Genomic DNA, 18355 nt, shown 5'->3' with positions numbered 1-18355 from the left:
CTTTCAGACTAGGTCGAAGATGTGACCCAATAATATTCTTTTTCGGATAAGCAATGGGGAGAACGAACTTCTAGAAGATTATCTTGTAAATGGAGAAACCTACGCTCAGCAGATAGTCCCGAGTTCTACATCACCTCAACAATTCAGCACTCTCATAATCAATACAAATGGAAAGGCATATCTATCTGCATTATATACTTCCAACAACAGGTGAAACGGAAAATGGAAATGAGGGATGCCTTGAATAATACCACCTTGGTCCACATAAAGACAATACGATATACTGCTTTCCTTTTTGCCTTAAAAATGTCAAAAAGTTGACTTCACACAACCCTCATGCTAACTGAGGTTTGGCTACATGTACTCGTACGTGGTGTCTGGGAGATAAATTTCACGGCTCCAAATAGCGTAATTTGATTAGTAGCCATAATACTAAAATTTGTGTTGCTGGGACACCTTTTCTTTTGTTCCTGTTCTTAGTTTCTTAATTCACAATGTCAGAATAAATTCTAAAGTTCTCAGAAATGGTTTTGGAATAAATAATAAATTTAGGCCTTGAAACACAAATATAATAAAACGGCGTTTAATACCAGTACAATGAACTCAAGTCCTTGTCTGAAATTCCTTATCATGCTCCATAATAAATTATTAGTTTATGTTTATTTATAAGCCTAAAATATATGTGACAGGTCTACAATGTTTAATGTTCATAGCAACATTAATTTATGATGGGAGATACTAGGCTGGTAAAAAAGAGTCGTTTTTGACCAGAATGTAATGGCGCTTAGTTATCCAACTCATGCGGGAATTTTACAAAAAAATCTAGGATTTGTAACTTAATCTTGACAATCAACTGATCTTTATTCAATTCACGACTGAAAGAAGAATTAGCACGAAACTACATAAGGCCTAATATCTATACACAAAGAAACTGTTGGGATAAAATAAACTTCAGCATTATATTAAATTTATTCTTAGCCCATTTATGGGGCCGCCTGTCCACTAAATCATTTGAAGAACCAGAAAAAACAGTAAAGAAAATTCTCGTGGTATTAATTTGCTATCCTTTTCATTTAATTGTAAGAACTCAATGCCAGGTAGTTTCGAAGATAACAGCTGGTCGATACCACAGTACATGGTGTGCTGGGTTAATAGGAGATAGCAAATGAGCTGATCGGAGTTCCAGATTCTTTGTACATTTTATGTTCTACTTCCTTAGTATTAAGCACCTACTTTATGGTCAAATGATCATTTTATGCACTCTAATCTTGAATTATAAACGGGTGTTGTTTTACGGTTTAAAAACAAAGAAGAGGACATTAACTACATGGAGCACAGCCGTCCTTAAAAATCTGACAATAAGATAAACTAGTTGAAAAATTCCCGACTTTAATGGAACCCGATGATTTATTACCGTGTTAACAAGAGCCGGGAACTGGTCCCTGTCCTGAGCCAGATGAATACAATGCACTCTTCATTCCTATATCCTTGAGTTGCATTTTAATATTATCCTCGCAGGTCTTCTGAAAGGACTCCTCCTTTTAGGATTCCAAACAAAAATATTGTACGCAAGTTTCATTTTCCTCACGCACGATACATGCCCCGCCCATCTCGTTCTTGATGTGATCATCGAGACAAAGATGAGGGCATGATGTTAAACAGTTATTCACTACGAAACCTAGCAAAAAAAAATCTTGTTTTTAGTTTCCTAATATAGAACAGCCGGCCGCAGTGGCCACGCGGTCTGAGGCATCGTCCTCGTGCGCCTGGCCGTGGGTTCGAGTCCCACTCAAGGCATGGATGTTTGTCCGCGTCTCCTCTTCCAGTCTGGTAGGTAAAGACTGGCCACGGAAGGAAGTGCGAACCCACCGTGGTACTTTCGCATGAGCGCCCCGAAAGGGGTCACGACGTTCAGGTATTGACCAGAGACGACTAAAAAAATATAGAACAGCCGTCACAGTGGCCGGGCGGTCTGACGTGTGGGCCTTGTGTCGCTTGGACACAGTGACAGTGGGTTCGAATTCCACTCAAGGCGTGGATGTCTGTCCGCGTCTCATGTGTTGTGCTGTCCTGTATAAAGGTACAGGCCTTGCGACGGGCTGATCACTCGTCCAAGGAGTCCTACCAACTGTCTAATAGATAAAAACCAACGAAAGTTGGGACTCGCAGATGCTCAGGCACTGAAGAACGGATCACCTAAGTATCCTTAATCCATATCCATAATACGTAATACGTAACACAGACTCTAAACCTGTTATTCAAGTTCTAGTAAGTAAACAATTATAAAACAACAACAATCATGTTTATTCATCCACGAGACTACGAAGAAACGTATTCAGCACAATAGATACTTTAATCTCAAGTGAGGGTGTACTTAGTATTCGGGATGTCTGGGGTTCAATATCAATACCAGATATCCTAAGGCTGTTTGTAGTATTACTTCAGTCCTTCTAGGCAAATGACGAGATAGACCTTCAATTAGGCCACGGTCGCTTCCTTCCATATATTTTCCAACTGATTATTCATATCATCATTCGATGCTATCTCAACCTGTTTAAGTCCAGGGGTAACACCTTCAACAAATCAATAACTTTTTATTTCACATTCATGGGTTTCGTGATTCTCACTACAAACAGGGATCACTTCCTTAGAAATCATTAACAAATTGATCTTTGTAATGGTGGAAGTATTGGGGTTTCTTTGAGGTACGGACTGAATTCTTAAATATTATTAAGGCAAGTTTCGATTTTGAAGCTCCTGGGAAACATTATAAAACAGCCATCCATCGGCACCAATACACTAAATATACGTGCTGTTACTCACCAACTAGATGAACAAGTAACCGCAGCCAGGTACACCACGAATACAATTCGCTGCTGGCACCTAGGAGCAAAACAGATAAATAAAGTCCTCTGGTCAAACGATGGTACCAAAAATCTGTCAATAACACAACTATCAATTAAATCAAATGCAGTTATACATTTAACAAGAAAGTTAACACTCACACGCAACAATTGAGTGATGTTTGTTCCAATAATTAAACGAACTTATTTGTATCTAAAGCAGTATGTTATTAAATGTACTTATAAGGCAGTAAAACCAACACGCTACAAGAAAAAACCGAAGGACCTCGAAACCACTTCAGTCACTGTCCTCTTCAACCACACTACTAGCGCTTGCCGTGGTTTTGATGAGGATGATGATGATGATGATGGAGCACAGAGACAAGAACCCCCTCCCCCCGAAACTAACTTAGGCACGCGAGGGAATAAGAAAGACCGGACCCTAAACTCATTAAGTGTAGGCCTATGTTGGGGGAAAAGATCCATGCAGACGATACATTTACCATTCCCTACATGACTTCACTGAGGAAATTACGAAGGGAGTTGCGTGAATTCTTCATTATAACGTATGACCCATTTCTAAAGTGGCTACAGGCTTGAAGACTGGGTATCAATTCCCGGCTGGGGCACGGATCTTCCTGTACGGCACCATATCAAGACAGGCTACGGGGTCCACCCAGTCGCCTATCCTGTAGGTCCTACGGGGAATTCTTCAATCGAGGGTAGAATATCCGCACTGGGGCACAAAGCTCACCAATCAACTCACCCTATAAAATGTCGATGTAATATGTGTAGATATACCTCCAGCCCCCCATGCGTCTTCATGGCGTGGTGTTTGACGTAACTTTACCCTCAGACCTAGTGACATGGACGCGGAATGTTTCAATGGGACGTTGAAGGTGATCAGTAGTAAAAGGAATGAGTGGGATAAAGGACATCATGCGTGATATTTCTTTTGCAGGACTACATTTTCATGTTACTTTTTATCTGAAGATGGGCTTTAAGATGAAGATTTCCGTCTTCTGGGTTGTTGCGCTGTGTAGGGCGATGACGGAGGCAGTATGACCTCTGAAACGTTGGTTAACATCAACCAGACTACACAGCGCAACAACCCAGAAGACGGAAATCTTCATACTCACCGCTGTGAGAACCTCAAGTCTTACGGGCTTTAAGATATTTGCACATATTATACATAGCTCATAAAATTCGCCATAGTCTAGCCGTTATTTTCGAAAGGAAATAAAGAACTCAAGTTCCTAATATGAGGCAGAATCTCACAGTACGGAAGGTATAGTTACTGATTTATAATTAAACTATTGTCGGTAAGGTTTCTTTGCAGAGGGCGCCAGCAAATCGCGGTAAGTTAACGTGACGCGAGTTAATGCTTTATGGGCCAGCTGAATCCTGGATCCCTATATAGTACCATGTTGATTCAAGTCCCGCTAATGTAATCGACCTGATGATGGAGGCAGCAGGGACCTCTGAAACGTTCTACCAGAGTACACGGCGCAACAACCCATAAGACAGCCATTTTAAAACTAAAAATTGTAAAAATACACCTATCAAGCCCGCTACATCTATCTGCCCACTGAAAACTTTTTCATAAAATGTAATATTGGAATGTTTAATAAAATTTGTCCAAGCATTCCAATTTCGGTAAAAATCTAATAACAACGGCCCATGATACTTCAGTTGTCTCTATTATTTTTGTCACTACGGTAACCTTTGTTACTATGGTTACCATGGTTCAAATCAACACCTCGGTAACTGAAAAGAAGCATTTATTTGTCGAAGTTAAACCTCTGGGTTCTGTTACCAGGGATGTTTAGTTAGTTAAAACAAAGACTCATTTACAATAATTCTATTAACTACCAAAGCCACAGATTTTAAAAGTTTGAACAGCTGAGCGACTATTATCGTCTTTTCCGTAGAATTAATTTCCAGTAGTAAGCTGCAGACAGAATTACGCTTTCTACATACACAGTAACACAATTGGGCTTCAAATTGTCGTGTTCAGGAGGCTTTGGTTTCCTCACAAGAGAAGTAAGGGGCCAAGGGGACGACAGGTGCGCGAGATGCCGCGTCCCCTCGGGCCACTGCGGCCGGCAGACCGGCGTCAGGTGTTGGCACGAGGGCGGGCAACAGCGGGGGACCAACCGACCAACCGCCCGAGCCCCCAGACCCAACAACCACACCACCACCTGTTACACTCGCTTTAGCGCCGACTTGCTCCAGTTGACTCAATTTTACTGAAGAGTCGACCATATCAGAGCGAAAATTCGGTAGGATGCTACGGTTTATCAACGACAGTCTCACTGGCATTCAAATCTGAAGATTGTGGTAACCTACAATGAAAATGGCAAGGAATATTACGAAAATATTCAAGGCCTAGGCTTCAGTTACGAGGTTAAAGTAAAGCAGTCGTGACACGGGTGAAGGGTATTTACATAAATCAAGAAGAGGGAAGAGTGCACAATAAACAAGTTATTCAATAACACAATTCGGCCGGAATAAACGAAAGAGTTTAATTAATTGCAGACAACCGTCTCAACAGATGCAGTGTTGTGCAGCCGTCTCACAAATTCACCAAGTGAAACGCAATTGGTTGGCATCATTACGGAAATTGGTTGATATAAGAATAATGCTATCGAACGTCCATTAGTTAAATACAATTAAAATATCACATTCCTCTTTGCACAGGGCACAACTTTTAAAAGTGTTAATTGTGCGTACGTCAGCCAAAATAAAGTGTAGATACATGTCTTAGATTTACAATAAAGAAATAGCCTAATACAGTAACGAATACGTAACCAACTACAAGGAACAGAGTTTTTCTTGAGAATCTCATGGTCTACCGCTCACCTAGTCCAGTGATGCGCAACCGGTGTGGAGGCGCGGAGGCCATCTGGGTGTGCCACGAAATTTTCACCTATTATAATTATAACCATAATGAGATAAATAATTGTTTGCCTTCTTTCTGCTCTGTCTCAGTTTACATTTTCTTCATTATGTTCGGGCAGACAGAGGACAGGCAAGATCTACTGAATGGAATTGGAAACAAACAACCATTTTGCAGAAAAACATTTTTACCCCTTTACTTTTATTGCTACCATATGAATTTTTCTGCAAAAAAAGAGGGGCGACTGTAAATGGGAAACACATAGATATTAAACGGAAAAAAGATTTTCATAATTATATAATTACTGATGTCTAGCTTTATTTTAAATCTGATATTTTCTCTGCTGACATCCAATGTTTGTAAATGACGGTCATATTTCATAAAAATATTCCGTATGCAATGAGATCTCTGGATTGCGGGAAACTGATTTGGATACTGTGAAATAATTACATGTAATCTACATATAAAAATATGAAATATATTTTAATTTATTTCAAATAATAAATATATTTAAAGTAAATGACAATAATAAAGAGCGATAATTATTAACATCAAGTAGAACATTTTTCGGTTTGGGTCGATTTGTTCGAAGTTGTCGCAGCCAATCAATGCCAAAAACCATCTACCCTCCCCCAACACACAATATACAAAATGGGGTTGGTGTGCCGCCATAACTCTTCAACAATATTTGCGTGTGCTGATGTCCTATTTAGACAGAAGCCCTGCGATGGACGGATACCCCGAAGTCGTACCAAATGTCCAAAAGGATCCATATTACACTATTTAATAGGCCTACCGAATCGGAACAGACAATACACTTAACAGCGGTTGCCGAATTACAGGAAGAAATGACCTTCTATAAAATCACAATTTTCTGATGATTCCGACTATTGTGAAATCCTTTATAATGCAGGTCACGGGTAAGCAACTCGTACGTTAAATCCTAGAGAACAGTGGTCTTTACAACTTATTATTAGATGCTTTTCGCAGTCCCATGGCCGTGATATTTAACGGGCTTCGGGAAAAGACAAGCCTCATTGTCTTTGATGGATTATGTTTTTCTTCATTTCCCCCGGTATTAAAGTCCGTTCATGCTGACTGTTTGAACGATTTAATACGTGGAATTCATATTTCTATGAAAATTTGAATATATTGGAAATCTACTAAGAAAAGGTGCTACGGTTTACAGGAAGAGACTCACGCAAACCAATGAGTGTACATGAAACGCTTAAGTCTCTTCTGAACACAGTCATGCAATTTTGTCATCATGTTATAGAAGTCTTTGATGAAGTATATTTCAAAGGAAAAATAAAGATGTGAGGAACTTAAGTTACACGAAGGCTGTGTACCAAGCGCAGTTTATTACCTGCTTAAAACAACTAGGCTATTGCACATACGTACTCATAAAGGACAAAATTATTACAATATAAATGCATAGACGGAGTTCTCGAGCTATCGTCTCTGAACGTTCTTCTAGCCAAACTTACCTCTCAGAATGCATGTAATTTTAATTTTTCTGGATATAAAATACTGTAAAACAGTGGTTACGCTATACTACAATTTAATATCTTAATCTATTAACCATGCTTCACAAACGCAAAATCGATATAAGTAGGCCTTCTACGTGATTATAAGGATTTTAGAACAGTAAATGTTGTATTATTAGAAGAATACTGCATATCGCTTACAACCTGATACAAGATTACTGATTCAGAACGGTTTCCAATGCAACACCATGACAAGAACATTTAGTACTCCAGTCGAGTACACATATTTTCTAAATGGGCTCCTTTGCAAACGAGCATTCTTCTAAAGTCTTGCTATTCTTTTACTGCACAGATACAAATAAAATCATTTCTATTGATAAAGTCCTGTGAAAATAGCGTTAAATATTCGCAACGAATAGCAGAATTGACAAAGACAGACATAAGTAGTGAATAAAAAATATTTTACTTTGCTCGAATTTCGTCAAATACACACCACATCAAAAATACTTGAAATAAAAGTGCAGACTCCTATAAAATTACATTTTATGCCAGGTACCAATCTTACGAAATCTTACGTATGACTGACAGATTTTGGAAAAAATGCCGATAGAATTGAAGTTTGATTTGAGCTTCACGTACAATAGTGATAATAAATACCAGGTGTAGACCTTAAACAGGTCTATATTGTATGACGTGCACATTTCTGTACGATGGGCTATGTATATAGGATATAGGATGAATTTCATTTTTATCCTTCGAACTATACTGGACCGATGACCAAATTTAACTTCCGCCGACGACTTATGCTGTAAATCCTCACAGCTTACATCAAACGCCAAGTAAATCTGTTCAATAATTTTGCACAACAAAATTCCGACAGATGGCCAGACACATCTCGGCTACTTCATCACTTCCTGGAAAAAATGCATCACGAACTCACGAATCGTTAAAAATTATAATATAACATATACGTAGTATGAGCAAAGGATTGAGAATTATGCCTGCAATATATCGACCGAATTTTACATAGGCCTATGTTTTTTTGTCCAACGCACTGATACAAACTCCCCTGTCACCACTGAAACTCTGTTTCTGAAATATAATCCCCTAAGACACAACAATGTTTGATTCATTATACAGATACAACGTTGGGCATTGTCCTTTGACTTTGTCTTTATATTTGATATAGGCCTACATGACGATTCAGGATTTGGCTCAGCTCAAGTACTCAGGTGACTAGCTGTGATTAGACTGACAGATTTATTACATTTTTATATTATTAGCGACGGTTGTGATCAAACTCGGGACATTCAGAGTAAAACGCTAGTATGGCAAATAAATACCAACGAGTAAGATGTATGAGCTGAAACTTTCACGGCAACGAAGTACGATGAATTCTTCTCAAGCTGCTAGCCGTGTTATGGTGGATGAATGGAGAAAATACCAACGTTTCGGAAACTATCTTCGTCCTGAAGTTCAGTACCCTGAGGACGAGGACGATAATGGTTTTCGAAACGTTGGTGGTTTCTCCATTCAACCATCGTAACACGGCTGGGAGCCCGAGAAAAATCCATCATACAACAAGCATGATGACTAGGGTTCGGATGTTCATGACCTAAAATACCGAGAAATATGAATGCAAATATGCCCCCCCCCCCCCAAAAAAGAGCGAAATATGACCCAAAAAGGCAAAATTTGACATAATTTGTTATGAAAAATTATTCGCTAAAATTTAAAAAAACGCTTTGTATTTACATCATGTTATTTATTTACATATGCATGTACAACTATTACATTACTTGATTTCCTAACAATTTTAATTAAAAATCTCAGTCGCTTTAAGTTGTAAATGCCTCGTTTTGGATTAGCATCAGATGTTGAGTATACGTGCTCCTATAAAAATGAGATAAATTTTAAGAAAGAGTCTTTCATGCATCTCAAATTCATTAATTACAAATAAATAAACAAAATTCAAGATATTAAGTACCTTTCTTAATTCTCCTTTCTTGGCAGCATTACAATATATAACGATTTGCATTTTCAAGGTCTCAAATGAAAATCTTCTTAGATTGTCGCACAATATGGTCTTGTAACTTGAGACATCACAAACGTTTCATGGCGTTATCGAAAATTACAGTAAAATATAGGAGAGGTTTACTGTATCAAGAAGGAATAAGTCACCAGCGCAACCAGCAAAGAGCGTGCCAATAACGACATTCGCAACACATCTGACGCAGACATCCGTTGTTTCATCGACTGAAACCCAAATCTTATTCTCGACCACAGTACATATAATTCTTTTCAGAACATCTTCATAACAGGCAGGTGCATAGTTTATCCTCAGTGTTGATTCGTCTGGAATTAACTGAGTCATGTATTTCTCCAAGAAAATTTGAATTGCTCATTATTCATTTTGTTCAAATAGGTATTCACTGTAAGTGTCTGAGAAATGTAGTTACAAGTAAAGTTTATACCCAAAATACAACCAAAATATGAATTTTATCCTCAAAATATAACCGAAATATGCATTTAACTACAAATATGACCAAACACATAAAAATGACCTAAATATGCATTTATATTCAAAATAAAAACAGCATAATTGTGATTAGAATAACCCTATTAGTGTTTAATTTCAATTAGAATGGAAATAGAAGCCCCAATAAAAATATGACATGTCATGAACATCCGAACCCTAATGATGACAATCAGCCATCTTAAGAGGGGAGCAGACATACACCAATGAACTGATAAAACCAAAGGTATTCAAAATATATAGGAGAAGCCGAGACAGGTCCTTAATGGTAAAAACGTTATGAGGCTGCAGTACCGTATAAGTAGCAAGTTGATCGAGAATTATACAATTAACAACATCACAATGAACAAATAGTCACTTACACATTAACTGAATATGATGATATATTAGCGTAGGGCAACAGAGACAAAGGTATCGTCAGACTTCCACTGACAAAGGCCCTTCCAACCTAAAAGTTCAGTCGATTCACAGTGCAGTGTCCTTGAAAACACGAAAGTCCCACTCCACAATAGCTAATGTGTGTAGTTTCGAGATTTCGTAATGAGTTACAAAAGAATTCCAATCAAAGTTACAAAACACTACTTTATCGGCCGAATGCACGTACACTGGAGTCTCTCAGAGGAAGAAGAAAGCATGATGTGTAGAACGCATGCAAAAACGCAAAGGAAAGACATGACGTTGACGGACGGGGGCATGAACGAGGCTGTTATTAAAATTTCAATGAAAAGAAATGGGAGGGTGTGGACTGGACTGAAAAGGCAAAGGACAGGGTCCAGTGGCATGATATCTTGAACACATTATGTTTCGTAAGTAACACATAGGCATAATACTCTTTCGTGTTTAGAGACAGTCATGCATTCTCTTTTTCCTCCATTCTCTGCATTTTTGATTATTCAATCAATTTCGTTGTGTTCTTTCCCTCGTTGTTTGCTCCCCCCTTCTTCCCTTCTCCGCAGATGTAACTTCTCGACACTGCCCTCTCCTCATCCCACCAGAGCTATACAAACTTCTTTACGACGTCATTCCAGGAAATCGAAATTTCGCGAGCAACAGAAAACATGGCAGTATCATAGGTACAACTCCCTTCAAAAACACATCGCCTTCTAGAGTTATTGTAGATCACCTTTTACCTTTCTTCTCGTCTTTTCTTCCAATCTTGCACCCTTTTTTGGGTTTCACGAGAAAATACGACCTGGATACAAAAATCTAAGTCATTCATGCAGATCTATCTAAATACATACAACACAGGAAAATTTCAAAGACCAGAAATACTGAAGGACCAGATTTATAGGGTGTGTAAAAGCGAGTCTGAAGAAATGTGACTGAAACATAAAAAAACTATGAAGCAGACAATTTATTGCTTTGTCTGTGCACATTCTTACATTCACCAAACCCCACATCATAATTTGTTTTTCACTCTCTCTCTTACACACACACAAAACATATATATCAAGCGTTGTTTAGTTTGATTTTGCTATTTCCAAAAGGAACAGCCGTGAAGACGAAATAACACGAGCAGCAATTCTAATTTACGGCAACATAAATGTTACTGTTACTTTTTCAGTCACTTCTGAAAATAGACCCACGTCAAACTTTACGACTGACGGCTTTACACCCTTCACTCTATATTTACACATTCAAGTTATATATCGCGCAAAGACGCATCACATATGGAACAGGGGTAAATTATTTCACGATCATACTATTCTCGCTACTGCAACACACGATACATTTTTCAAACACGAAATTAGGCCTAATATTAATAAAGTGCATTTAATTTTGATCTTGAACATGGCCGCGATATTCTACAAGCACCTTACATTCCGTCCAATATTAATTTCTGCCAACAAAAATGCACTTTTCTCCAAGTAAACAAAACTGCATAGATGTGAAAGAAAAATGAACAATTACAATTCGTATATACTACGTTAACAATGTATTCTACCGCCCATGAGTACGTTTCCAATATGCTCATTATCACCAAACTGGCTCCACTAAGAAGATATATTCTTCAGAAAATATCTACAATCTTAGGCACATGAGTAAAGTACATTCCCTTTTACCACACCCACAACAACATATTTATTTCCAGACTCAACAAAGTTTAACGTAGTAAAAGTTTACCCTTTAAGTTAGGATATTGGATACATGAGTATTATGTTTAATTAATTCTTCTCGGGCTACCAGCCGTGTCAGGTGGTTTAATGGAGAAAACACCAACGTTTCGAGAACCAACTTACCCGCATTAAATCACTACTGATTATACAGGGAGAAGTGCACTCCTAATAAAATATGGATATGCAAAAGGACTAAGTACAGAAACAGGGACAGTAATAAGAACAAAAGGATAATTAACAACAAAAAACTGTGGCCTATTCCTTTCCTTCCAAACAAATGGTTAAGATGTATCAGGTATACGAACTGAAAGGTAAAATATTTTGTAGAAACAGGGAACAGTGTTGCGTCAGCCAAGCTAGACTTTCTTTTAGGGTTATCATCTCGTGACCTTATAAAATATGATGACGACCGATGCTTACTTAAAGAACATCATCTTGAAGTTCAAAACAGGAAAATTCTGAATAGGTATATTTTCTGAACTCCATGCGTATTTTGTTTTGTATGTGTAATTAACTGGATAGCATTAATCAAAGTTTGTAAAGTATCAAGTAATCAGCTTCATAATAACAAACGTATTATCAAACGCACACCTTGAAAGGTTCTACAATATATGTAAGCAATTATATGAATAAATTATCAAATAATAAAGCAACAAATTCCATACATCGATGTCGGAAGGTTAACATATTCCAGAAAAATGGTAATGACAGAACCTACGTAAGAAAGAAAATACAAGGATACTAATACCTAACTACAGATGCATTAGTTACATAAAATCTACACACAAACTTATTCCAGAAAAATGAATTCCTTGATAAGGGAAACAGGTGGACGCATAATCAGAGCAGCAATCGTGCTTACAAAGAGGCGTACATATTCATGGCAATATTTCTATTATCAATAACATCACTGAAAAAATACATGGAATTTGATAGATAAATGTGTGCTAGTTTCATTGACTACATCAAAGCATTCGACTGATAAAAAGATACATATTACGGCACATATTAATGAAAGAAGGCTACCCGATACATGTGATACAGACAATTACAAGCATGTATATCTAATGTGATATCTGTATTCAAACGGGACAAACAGAAAAATAAAAACACAGTTAATTAATTTAGAACTTAAACAAAGAAGCAGTGTCACCTTCACGTTTTGTTATTAAATAATATGCAATGCAAATGCCAGCTACTGTACTTTATATATAATTTTAACAGTGATAGTATCTTCAAATGAAAATATGATACAAAGGGATTGTGTGTTTTATGGAAAAAACTATAAAGTTATAATTTTATAAAATCAATCGATGCATTTAAAGTTCAGTAACGCATCAGATACAAATGCCGTCACTGAAGGGTTAAAAGATAAATTATCCAAAACCGAATTCCACGTGCCTGCTTAATTTTCAACTGCTTTCCATTTCCTCCAATGGTTAAGTTTAATGATACTCTGTGATACAAAGGATCACTATCGGTTTCTTTCAAATTCAAACTTACACTCTCAGAAGACACGAAACACATCCGCAGCCAACAGTGTATCATGAAGTTTAACAAAGTAACGCAAATCGATAATAGACCTAGTAGTAGGATTTGAGGTTTTTACAGCGGTGAGTCCAAAGATTGCTGTCTTCTGGGTTGTTGCGCTGTGTAGTCTGGTAGAAGTTTAGCGACGTTTCAGAGGTCCTTTCTGCCCCCAAAATCAGAGCGATGAGTCTACCAGACTACACGGCGCAACAACCCAGAATACAGCCATCTTCAGGCCTAGTAGGCCCAACAATTTCTACAAGTCTATCAAATACATGATATACAACATTAAGTGAGTTGAACTGTATTTACTCGTAGAATATATAGGGCGGGGGTGCACAAAGAGCCCGTTAGAGACCCAGTTCCACAGAGACAGTCTCATCCAGTCGCTACAGTAACAATAATGAGTACGCAACTAGTATAAGAGTTTCTGTCTCTACCGCAATAGATTTTTAGTTAATATCTGTACCAAGTTTGCTTCCTTACGATATTCACGAGATGTTCATTCAAGAATAACCGGGCACTGTTTGTACGAAATGTACAAAAAGAGTGCGTAATGGACAGGTCGTAAGCGTTATTCTATGTGTCTGTACGTTTCATACCCCGAACTAATAAATAAATATTGATTAAACTCAGTATCGAGAGGGCAAACTTTTAATATAAGTTGAAATATAATTTAGAAATTCTTTTGCAAACAGTTTATCGCAAAATTTTACATTAACATTATTTAATATGTAGACCTCATTAGGACATGCAACTTTTATTTTAGACTTCTTCAGGTCAAATATTTAACGAGATACAACTAAATGTAACCCGACTATGCAGTGTGACTGGTGCTAAAATAATACTTTCTTATCTAAGCCAACGAGTTCTGGAATCGAAAAGGACATATTTGCAGAAAGTATGAACTCCACTGGAGTCGACCGTACCTCTCAATTCCTGTATGATACCTACGAACAGTTCGATCCCTTACAGGTATAATTTTTCTTGACAAGAAACAGAATTATTTCGACAGCATAGATGAATATATAATTTGCATAAAACAGGAGACCTCCCAACTTACGACATCAATAATGCATAGGGCTACATACAATTGAGAAGAACATGGCTGTCGTACAAAATAACGATTCCAACAAAAAGACGAATATGTGAATGCAGACGGATGGTGACAGATAAGGTCTGTAGGTGGCCATGTCACTATAACGTATAAGAAGAAGGATAACAGATTTCAGCAATAGAGGCTTGCAGCAGTGCGTCATGTGTGCATCCGTGCATCCACTTGCTGGAGTACCGGACCAGTGTTCAAGACATGCTTGCAGACAGAACGTGAGGAACTTGCTAACAACACCAGCGATGACGGAGGTCCACAGTCGGTACGAACTGCTTATGAAAAGGAGAAAAAAAGATACATATCGAGGCAAATGCTAGTTTTGTGTCTTAAAACAGACCACGACAGCTTTACTATTCCATAACCACCATTCATTCTACGTAACCCGTAACAGAAGCAGAAAGCGTTAAGGCAAGGGAAGTAGACGACACAAAATACAGTGGATACATTCCCGTATTCACTACGTCGTAAGATTTACATATGATTTCGGGCAAATCTACCTATGCATAACGCTCTAGAATTTATAGATTACACCCAAAGCCATATTCAAGGAAATCACAACTCTGCATTGAATTCTTATAACACACGTTCATTAATATTTAATTTATCAGATTCATAACAACCTTGAGGGATTCCTCGTTCGATTCGAGCTCTGGCTACGGGCTTAGACAATTCGTAACAACGTCTCTAAGAGCACCGCTGAGCTCTTCGCAAAGTCCGCGAAAAGCATTAAAAAGCCCAGAGCAGTGCAGTTTCTCGGAGAGCCGATACAATGCGTCCAAATAGAGCGATATCTTGGGCTGACCATTGACACCGAGCTCACCTGATGTAGCACGTCAGCGAAGTGAGAGTGGGCGTGCTTGGCCCCCTCCTGTCTATAAGAAATGGTGATCTACAAGCAGCTCATCCGTCCTATGATGGATTACGCAAGCCCTATCTGGAGATCAGCTGCCTGCAGTCACGTGCGAATGTTGCAAGTGTTAGAATCCCTGTCTTCAAATTCCGACTAGCGCGCTTAACAGGTCAATGCAAGAGAATTTGAACATTCCATTCTTCGCCGACCACATCAGAGAATGACTGAGAGTTTCGACTCAAACTTAGCTGATGCGGGGAACCCAGTTCGTCAACTTGAAAGGGACCAAGGGCTGAGTAAGGTCACCCGTGAGAAACCGAGGGCAGGATGGCTGGTCTTCAGCAGGCCAACCGCGGATGTCCTTGAGAAGACGGCCAAGTCAGCGCAATGACTGGCCTAAGTACTTGGCTACCCTGACTGAAGTTACCGTGATTTTATTCAGTTATAAGGAAAATTCCAAGGCGTAATCCTAAAGGAGCACGGCCCGCCCTCCCCAATCATGGAGCTGAAGTGATCCACTCCTTCCTCAAGCAGCAGAGGTCATCTGCTGAAGAGATCCCCACCACTTCTGGGTCAAATCCCAGACAGCCATCCAACCATAATCTTCTCACAAACGACAAGTTGCCTGATGGAATAATCTCCCACCAGTAGCAACAGCCATTAGTTTGAATAGTCAAGGCTTTGTGCCACGACAAATTGCCCGTTTGCGTAAGGGATCTTCGTTTTAGTTTTAAGGCACTGTTTACCATTTCCGGCAATAACTTTCGTAAGCATAAAAGGTGTAGCCCAGAAGGAACGGTGTTTTACGTTTGCGCAGGACTCTGTCCTTAGTTTTATTTTGGGTTGGTGGTGGGGTACCCGGCTTATTCATCACCCTAATAATGGAAAAAGCAAGTACTTTTGTAACATAGAACAATCTCTTTCATACAACACGGTTCAACATCCTAGACAGCCATCTTCCTGCCGTGAGAACCGTAAATTTCACTGCGGTATACATCATGCAACATATAAAACGTAAATTCAGATTTATTTTAACTCTGACCGAAAGGCAAAGTGATCCTGATATTATCGGATAAGGTGGCTTCGTGTTGTGTGCAGTATCGTCGTGCACATGTGCAATACGATGTATAGAGCATGAAATAAAATTGTTTCATTTCAATTATCAATATCAACTTTTCACATAGTGCGCCTGGTTATGAATATGTAATGGCTAAAACTGATATACAGACACTTGCTTCTGTAACACACACATTCAGCTTCATTATCTAAAGGCCTTGATGTGACAGGTTATACGTTATGTGAATATTATGTCTGCAACCTGTGTATTCGAAAGTGAGGTCTTTGAACCACCCCCCTCCAACCCTCCTGTTTCACACACATGCATAAGAGAATTCAATCAAAATGGCCCAAGTTATTTGAAAACCAAATCTAAATTTGAATGACATATTTCAGCAAAGATCTGAATTACCAGATTTCATCAGAAGCCAGAGATTTCACAAGTTTTAATCTCACTTAGCTGAAGGCAACCAGCTAAACCTGATAGTGATAAAACACATCTAATTTCTATCTGATTACTACGACGTTAGAGGTTTACACGGCAGTCAGTATTCATATTGTGTCATTGTGCGTCATGACTGCACTGCGTCACATCCCACAACATATCAATACAAAACAAAACACTATCTACAAATGCTTTTCTTACATTGGAACAATATTACCAATGCAGTCTAGCAGGTCTTACGTACAGAACCAGAACTAAGCCCACGAACAGATTCAGTGAGCGACGTGCACAGATAAAAACATGAACATGCGCACTTTTCTTTCATTTGTGGTTTATTTAACGACGACTTCGGTTGCTCAGACTATACAGCGTCGATATACAGCATCAGGAAATTATAAACTGAAAAGGACACAGAAAGAAGCGGTTGTAGCCTAATTCAAGGCAGTATCATGACATCTGCCGGTAAGGGGAAGATAGAAAAAACCACATAAAATCTCAGCCAGAATAGCCGGTTTCAGGACTGTGATTTGAAAACAGGCCCTCTCGAATGTTAACCACTCGATCGGAATGTTGCCCTATAACTGTTACCAATGACATAATTAAGAACCAACAAACTGCATGGAGCAGAGACCGTCTTGAGAATATATTAGAACAGAAAGGTAGTCAATAAATCCCACGCCTTTTATGGAACCCGCCACCAGACCGTATCTTGAGCCAGGTAGATCCAATCCTTATATCCCTATAACGATTTTAATACTATCCTCCCATCTACACAAAGGTCTTCCGACTGGTCTCTTTCAAACAAGCTTTGTAATCAAAGCATTGTACTTATTTATCACAGCCGTCATACGTGCTGCATTCCCCGCTCATCTTATCCTCAAAGAAATAATTTTGGAGCTCTTCAATGTGCAGTTTTCTCCATCCTCCTGTTACTTCATCCCTCTTAGGCCCACACGTATTCCTAGGCAGACTACTCTCAAATATCCTCAATATGTATCCTTCCCGTAACGTGAGAGATCAAGTTCCACGTCCATACAAAATCTTTTTTTTTAATTTTAATATTCACATTTTACATATCAGAAACTGTCAACAACCTATCACTAACAAACTTTACCCTCTTAAGTGTTAATATAATTCCCTCATGTACAAAAACGTTTGTCCCTAAGTAATCATTGGAATTCTCATTTCAACTGGAGAATGTAAAATTGTCTGCCGGTTCCGTGTCAGCTTTTTCAAATCCGAATTTGCCAATGACACATACACAATGAGTTAAACAAGTGTAATAAAACAAGATATCATTCATCGGAGCACATCAATGTCCCAGATAGCTTCCTCACACTTAGCGTCGAAGCTGGATATGAGGATACGGGAATACGGGTTATCAAAAAACCACCAAGTTGATACGGCGTACGACTATTGCGGGATTACTCCACAGCCACAGGTGGTTAAATTAGGGAACATTTTTTGAGGAAGATTTTCAG

General features: G+C 38.6%; 1 long non-coding RNA gene across 5 annotated transcripts in view; it reads right to left on the bottom strand.

Moving 5' to 3' along the window:
* Window positions 1-18355, bottom strand: part of LOC110827502 (uncharacterized) — a 471708-nt gene that overhangs the window by 242639 nt on the left and 210714 nt on the right. For all 5 annotated transcript variants that reach the window (XR_015535820.1, XR_015535821.1, XR_015535822.1 and 2 more), the window contains exon 5: window positions 2824-2883. This is a non-coding gene — a long non-coding RNA (uncharacterized LOC110827502). The remainder of the gene's footprint in view (window positions 1-2823; window positions 2884-18355) is intronic.

This window comes from Zootermopsis nevadensis, unplaced genomic scaffold (assembly GCF_977971745.1).
Source record: "Zootermopsis nevadensis isolate Lab colony 2312 unplaced genomic scaffold, Znev_1.0 Znev_ptg000019l, whole genome shotgun sequence".
In the NCBI taxonomy this organism is placed as follows: domain Eukaryota; kingdom Metazoa; phylum Arthropoda; class Insecta; order Blattodea; family Termopsidae; genus Zootermopsis; species Zootermopsis nevadensis.
Note: the sequence above shows the minus strand (reverse complement) of the source record. Positions and strands in the feature narration are given on the sequence as shown.